The sequence below is a fragment of the Cynara cardunculus genome, assembly GCF_001531365.2.
Source record: "Cynara cardunculus var. scolymus isolate 2C chromosome LG 16, CcrdV1, whole genome shotgun sequence".
Classification (NCBI taxonomy): Eukaryota; Viridiplantae; Streptophyta; class Magnoliopsida; order Asterales; family Asteraceae; genus Cynara; species Cynara cardunculus.
Window position 1 is genome coordinate 18,769,142 of NC_037543.1, and position 7,311 is coordinate 18,776,452.

The following is a 7,311-nucleotide window of genomic DNA, read 5'->3' on the forward strand; positions in this document are numbered from 1 at the left end:
GTAAATTTTTCAAAGTACAATGTCCTAATAAAAAATAGTTTCAAAGTACATTGTTGTAATAAGAAAAACTAAAAGTACAATGTTATAATAAAGAAATTTATGAAAGTAGATTGCTATTTTGTGCATTTTGCCCTACATTTTATTGAATGCTTGAAATGTTCACTACAAATCTCTGTGACACGAACATAACATAACACTGGTGTTAAGTGTTCAAAAGTGAGGGTTTTTTTAATCTGGTCAGGAATTCGACCACAATTGTGCACTTATTTTATAAGATTCGAATAATATCAATCGTAACTCCGATTTAGATGATTCTTAAAGGTTTAAAATCAGAAAGGATTTTTTAAAGTTTCACTTATATTGTTTATCCTAAAATGTCTTGTGTGATATGAGAAATCAGTGGATTTTGTAGTATGTATAATTTTGGAAAATTTCTGGTTTGGTCCAATCAACTTGAAACATGTTTGGGTGCATAGCTAGGAGTGTAGGTGTGAATTCAATGGTTGGTAATTGACCTTAAAAGTCTGATATGATATGTAGGTTCTCTCAGACATAGTGTAATTAATCTCAGATCGGCTTGTTGGCTTAGGATGCATGCATACATATTATCATATATCATTTGGGAGATTTGGGGAAAAATATTATTGATATGTATGTCATTTATTAGGTTTTATTACATGTTATTTCTTGTAGCTACTCCAATGTCCATTTTCCACTCATTTGTAGAGTTTTATGTTATTGATATCAGCCACAATCACACATATAAAGTGATTCTTGCTTATACGCAATAATAGTAAATCATCTTCGAACATATATACTTTGTTCGTTAAGAAAGAACCAACTACTTGTCGAGTTTACATAGATAGCTATTTTGTTATAGGTTTAACAACCCAAAAAAAAAAAAAACTAAATCCCAAATTCCATGCTATAACATATAACAGGTTCCAATGTATACAAACAAATCAGTTATATCCATGCATATTAGCAAAAGTCTGATCTCAAGAAAAACATTTCTAACAAAAACTAATTCAACAGCCAATTACATCTTTCCTTTGCCTTTATTCTCCAACCTGAGTTGACCTGCAAAAATACATTTTATAACAACTGAGGGTTAGACCGACAGTTCTCGTGAGTGATTTCCCTCGTATATAAAAAAACCTATCATAAAATAATAATAAATTCAGTCCAGATATCAACTGTTAAAACTGTTGCGGCTGCACCGCCATCTATCGCGGTTCTCCCGCCAACTATTGTGGTTGCGCCGCCAACTATTGCGGTTGCCCCGCCATCTATTGCGGTTAAACCCGCCAACTATCACGGCTGCCCCGTCATCAATCGCGGTTAAACCAGCCAACTATCGCGGCTGTCCCACCATCTATCGCGGTTAAACCTGCAAACTACCGCCACTTAACAAGATTTAAATGATGCATAAATACATTAGTCAAAGTTTGGAATGCCCTCATAGAACAATACTTGGGCGATGAACACCCTATTCTATCCGGACAACACTTGGGCGATGAACACCCTATCCGGACAAAGCTTTAGGCGATGAATACCCTATCTGGATAACACTTGGGAGATGAACACCCTATTTGGACAAAGTTTTGGGCGATGAACATCATATCCAGACAACACTTGGGCGATGAACACCCTATTCGTACAAAGCTTTGGGCGATCACCCTATCCAGACAAAGCTTTGGGCGATGAACACCGTATCCGAACAAAGCTTTGGGAGATGAACACCCTATCCAAACAAAGCTTTGGGCGATGAATAGTTATAACAGACTTAATATATTTATCGGAATACTTGGATATGTTAGTTTGAATCAAATACATTACATAATTTCATGTATCAAAGTAAATCATGTGAAACATTATAACACATATTTTATCAAAGCTTTATAAAACTCACCTCATCTGAAATTATTCAAGACCTCACCAAATCTCTCTGATTCTTTCTCTTTTTAAATCAAGTCACCAAACCTTTCCCAAAATTTCCTCTCAAACTATATTTATGAACTTCTAAGGAGAGGAGGGTGAGGCGGTGCATGGGCATGCACCCTCCCCTCCCACGTGAAAACCAAAAAATCCAAATTATTATATTGGATCAAACCTTTTTATGTCACAAGGAGGTGACCAAATTTTCCTTTTTGGTCCCTTATCTTTCAATAACCATACAACTTTTACCCTTGAACTTTCCATTACTAATTCCAAACTTGATCATAATTTAAAATCGACCATTACAATAGGTTTAACACAAAATTTAAATAACAATTTACTTTTTGGAAACATGGAGATTATGTGGGTGGAAGCAAACGCAAACCCTCGAAACAACTTTAGTCTAGCTGATAATGCCCTCCTCTATTTCCAATAACTAGTGCTACTTTTTGCATGGCCCTAATCTTGATGATGATGATGATGATAATGATGCTCAGTTTGCAGAACAAGTCATTTCAAATCTGTAGATTTCTACAGAGCATGGAAGTAAACCTACTTGATTGAGGCTACTATTTTAGCTCAAGATCTTTACTCTTGCCTGACAAGAAAATGTCTTGTCAAGTAATTGTTTGAAGCTCAGGTCTTCATTCATCCTTTTCGATATTTTTGAGTTTAAAATCAAATTCGTGTTATACAAAGGCTTCTTGGAAATTATTGTGAGTTTGGAAGTTTTCCTCCATCTCATATAGGAAGGAAGATAAAATTAGAAGTGCCTTATAAGGCTTGTTTACATCAATTAGGCCTTAAACATAATAGTGGGCTCATGGTGAGGGTCATGAGTGGAAGGCCCAACACCCATGCACATGCGTGGTCGAGGATGCGGGATTCGCAAAAGTGGTGTGAGGAGAAGTAATTTGCAGGTCGCACACCACATCGGAGCTCTAGAGTATCTTTTTGTTACAAACTATAGAGAGAATGAGCTAATTACTGCTTAATTATAAATCGATGATTATCAATAATTAATTTCGGATTTTTGCAGATTATCTTTCAGCTTTATCTGATTTTCAATTTCCGAAAATAATTTAAATTAATAAAACATGTTTAATATGAAGATAATTCTGTTGGAGACTAAATCGTCCAACCAACTCATCTTCCCGATTCTTGGGAAGGAAGATTAGCATTAAGATGGTTTAATCCCAGTACAAAAACTGGGTTAAACTTCTCCCTCGGTTTTCAGCTTCTTGTTACACTTTGCCGATTTTTTTTCCTTTACGATTTTTGCATTAGCTTTGCTTATAATTTTGTTATCATAAGTTGTTGATAAACGATATACGACTGCATCAAATCCCGGGGCTTTGCAACTAGAATTCCTGCAACTTAATAGGATGGTCGTATAAAACCTTAAGGACAGGTTCATATCATGCAAGATCTACTTGCTTCCTAACAACACAAAGGAAAGGTTAGTCTTTAATTATTTTCTTGCAATTTACATTTGGTTCACTTAGTGAACAAGCCTGCTTCTACTCTCTTCTTTAGTTTTCAGTCTTTTTGATATCAAGCGGTTTGGTTTTCAATATTCCAGATCCTGTTGTATAATATCCCGTATTTGGTAAATTTAATCTCTTGATCGATAACCAATTTTGTTCAAGTGTGAAAATGTGCTTTAGTGTTTTATATCTTAATCTTTAAAAGCCGTTTATTAGGCCTAGTTATTACATAAAATTCATTTGAGTTCTAAGTTGGTTAGAATAATCTTGGTTAGGACCAAAATTGTAAAGGAAATTGCCAAAGTATGATTATATTGCTAATAAGCTTAAGATCAAGGGTTAGATAGTAAATATTGTAAATATATATAGGAAATTGTTATTTTTTTTAAAAACAAAATCAGGCTTCTTCCTCTCTCTAACTCTAAGATCTCTCCTACCTCTCTCTAAAAATTCTCCATCTCATCTCTTTAAACCTAGGGATTTCTTGTAAAATCTTTTAGTTTTTTGAAGAATTGATGTTATAATTGGAATTAGGAACTCAAGATAAGGTTTATCTATAGTTTTTTTTTTTTCTGATTTCTTATTCTTTAGGGCAATGGTTAAATCCTAAGTTGATTCATGATTCATAGGTTAAAAATTGAAGATTGATGAAATTTCTTCAAGTTGGTGCTATTAGAGGAGACATATTCGTTTCGGTAAGTTTGAAAATTCATATAAAATCAACCTATGTCCGATTGATGTGTTCTTTATGTCGTTAGAAAGGTGTTTGAGTTATCTACAACTTTGTAGCTTACTGAGAAACCTAATTCGAATCATACATGGCTTGAAATCTTCGATTTTCCAGACCCTGTCTATAGCCACTCGAAATTGCACTCTGTTTGTATAAATTCTGTATAAAATAGAACATAACTCCAAATTATGTGAATCCAGTTGACATGAAATCCTAAGAGGTATATGTACAACTTTCATTTTTATAAGAAAGTTTGGTTCAGCCTCTAAGTGTGAGAAAAAAGGCTTAAACTTTTGGTGTACATAACCTGTTAGCTTCTGTTTGGATTGTGTAAATTTGATTTTAGCAAATGTTGTCTTTAGTCCTGGGCATTGTGTTATATGTTTTCTAAGTGTCCTAGTGTTATTTAAGCATGCTTGAAGGTCCATAAGTTCTATGAAAGGTAATAGCTTGTAGGAATTTGAAGTTGATGAGAAGTGTTATTGAAAATGGTCTAAAAGCCCTTTTTCTGATAAGTGTAGGTAATCTGAAAGGAGGGAATCATTCATAAGCCTCGAATTTTGTTTGATCATATTTAAAACACTTTCAAGGTACAAATATCTACTTTTTTTTTATATGTGGGTAATCAATTGTGGTGATTATCCATTCTATGAAATCTTAATCATGAGACATGTCCACAAAAGGGGAGATGATCAAATTGGTATCTGAAATTCTTTTATGTGATATATGATGTTTTGGTTTATAAATTTTGTGTACCGGATAAATCTAAACCATTACTGGTACGTTTTAAGACTCATGATCGATTTTATATAAATTGGAACCTCAATGGTTTTATTAGACTTATTATCAAATGTTTGGTTCTTGATTTGGTTATTTGAGTTTGAGTTTATTGACTTAACTTTGAATAGGCTCAATACTCGGGGCACGGGTGTTGAGACGCCCCCATGATGGCTAAAATAGTCATGGCATTCTCATAAAGGCTACGGCCAAGCCAAATAGAGAATGTTGGATGCATCCTATGAACCGAATACCGGATAGAGCCGAATACCAATTGTATTGGTTACCGGATAGAACCGAATACCAGATACCTCTGGTTACCGGGGAATGTGATGGTGTAGTGCCGGAGACTTCCATTCCGTTACGACGCCTGATTGGACTGATCATCCATCGGGAACAACGTATCCTAATAATACGGATGACCTTCTTACCTTGAATATTTTTTATTATATAACTTTCAAATTTTAGAGATTTACACTTAAATTGATTTCACTTGTATCGTAATGTTTCCTTTCAGTTATTTATTCATATTTGATATTCTTCTGCTATTATTCATTCACTGGGCAATTTTTGCTCAGTCGAGGTTTGTTTTGTTTTACCTCGGCAGGTTCAGGATCTAACTTAGGGGCATGATGAAGGGTCGAGATGGCTTAAGATTCTAAAAGACTAGCAGTTGAATATATTGTTTTTGCTATGTTATTAGGTGATTATTTTAGTGCTATGTAATATAATGGTTGTAATGTTTTTTTTTGGGAGTTCCATTAGAGCTCTGTACTATAAATGGTAGACTTTTGATCCGTTTTCGGTTGTGACATGTCTCTTCTTAAGTTTAGTAGGATGGGGTGTTACATGTTGTCACCATCTTGATTTAATAAAGATTCGGTTTATAAGTTTTCCTATTCATTAATAAAGTTTCAAACTTTAATTATAAAGGTTCAAACTTCATTGAATTTTGACTAATACAAATTTTTTTTCAACAGGGCTAGATTGTAGTTTTTGTCGTACGGTCCTTTTTGTGTGGACAAGCTTCTTGAGATGTTGTTTTTTAGTTGATATTTATACGTAGTGATTTTTAATAAATTAAGAAGGTATTTGAATAATTGGTTGAAATATGGCTTCATTCTATTTTTCTTTCTTTATATGTATTGAGTATTTTTAATCCAAAATCCTATTTCTTCCAATGCATATACGCATATATTTTTCCTTTTAAAACTGTACAAAAATCTTATTTTCGGAATTGGTTAACGTGAAGGTTTTAGATTTTAGTTAGGGAAAATTGCACCAAAATGGAACCAACTTTCACATGATTCCTATTTTGGGGAACCAACTTTCAAAATCGTCATTTTGGGGAACTAACTTGCACCTGATTCCTATTTTGGGGAACCAACTTGCAAAATAATTATAGAAAAATAACTAAAATTCGTTTTTTTTTAAATTAATGTAATAAAATCTATTTTCATTTCAAATCTCTTTTTTTTAATTCAGATATCGAATTGAAGATTTTTTCAAAAAAAAAAAATCCAAATTACCATAAGAAAAAAAATGTTTTTTTACTAATGCAATAAAAAAATCAATTTAATGGAAAACAATCTATTGACGCAATAAAAATAAATATTAAATATCAAATTCAAGATTTTTATATCTAAACGATCTGTATCAATATTAAAGTTTAAATCAAATTTGGTAAATCAAACCAAAGGTTTGATATAGACCCTTAAATTACCTATTACCTGTTCAAGAGATCAATCAGACCCTTAAATAAATAAAAAGTTTGATAGAGACCTCTAAATGACAATTTTGAAAGTTGGTTCTTCAAAATAGGAATCAGGCAAAAGTTGATTCTATTTTGGTGCAATTTTCCCTTTTAGTTATATTAATCAAATTTTTGCTTTTTCTGTAACACCCCAATTAGATAAAATTTCTTAAATTAAAGTATTAATTGAAAATCTTTTTATTTATTTTAAGAAAACTATTGAACTGACAATATGACATTTGCATTTAATAAAAATCCATGTTTAAAAAAATAAAGGAAATCAATATAAGTTCATATAAYTTTTGAGTTGAACATTGAAAATATGCAAGCAACATATTAGAATCCAAGTACGATTAACGTGTAATAATTATTTACTAAAATGTGTTCGTTAATATAAGTAATTATTTGGTTATGAAAAAGATAGAATATTGTGACAAATTATTAAAATATATTATCAAATCATTGTGAATAATTAAATTGATATAATAAATAAAATATTATTAAGGACGTAATAACTTGAAAGATTTTATACCATAAGTTCTATGAAAGGTAATAGCTTGTAGGAATTTGAAGTTGATGAGAAGTGTTATTGAAAATGGTCTAAAAGCCCTTTTTCTGATAAGTGT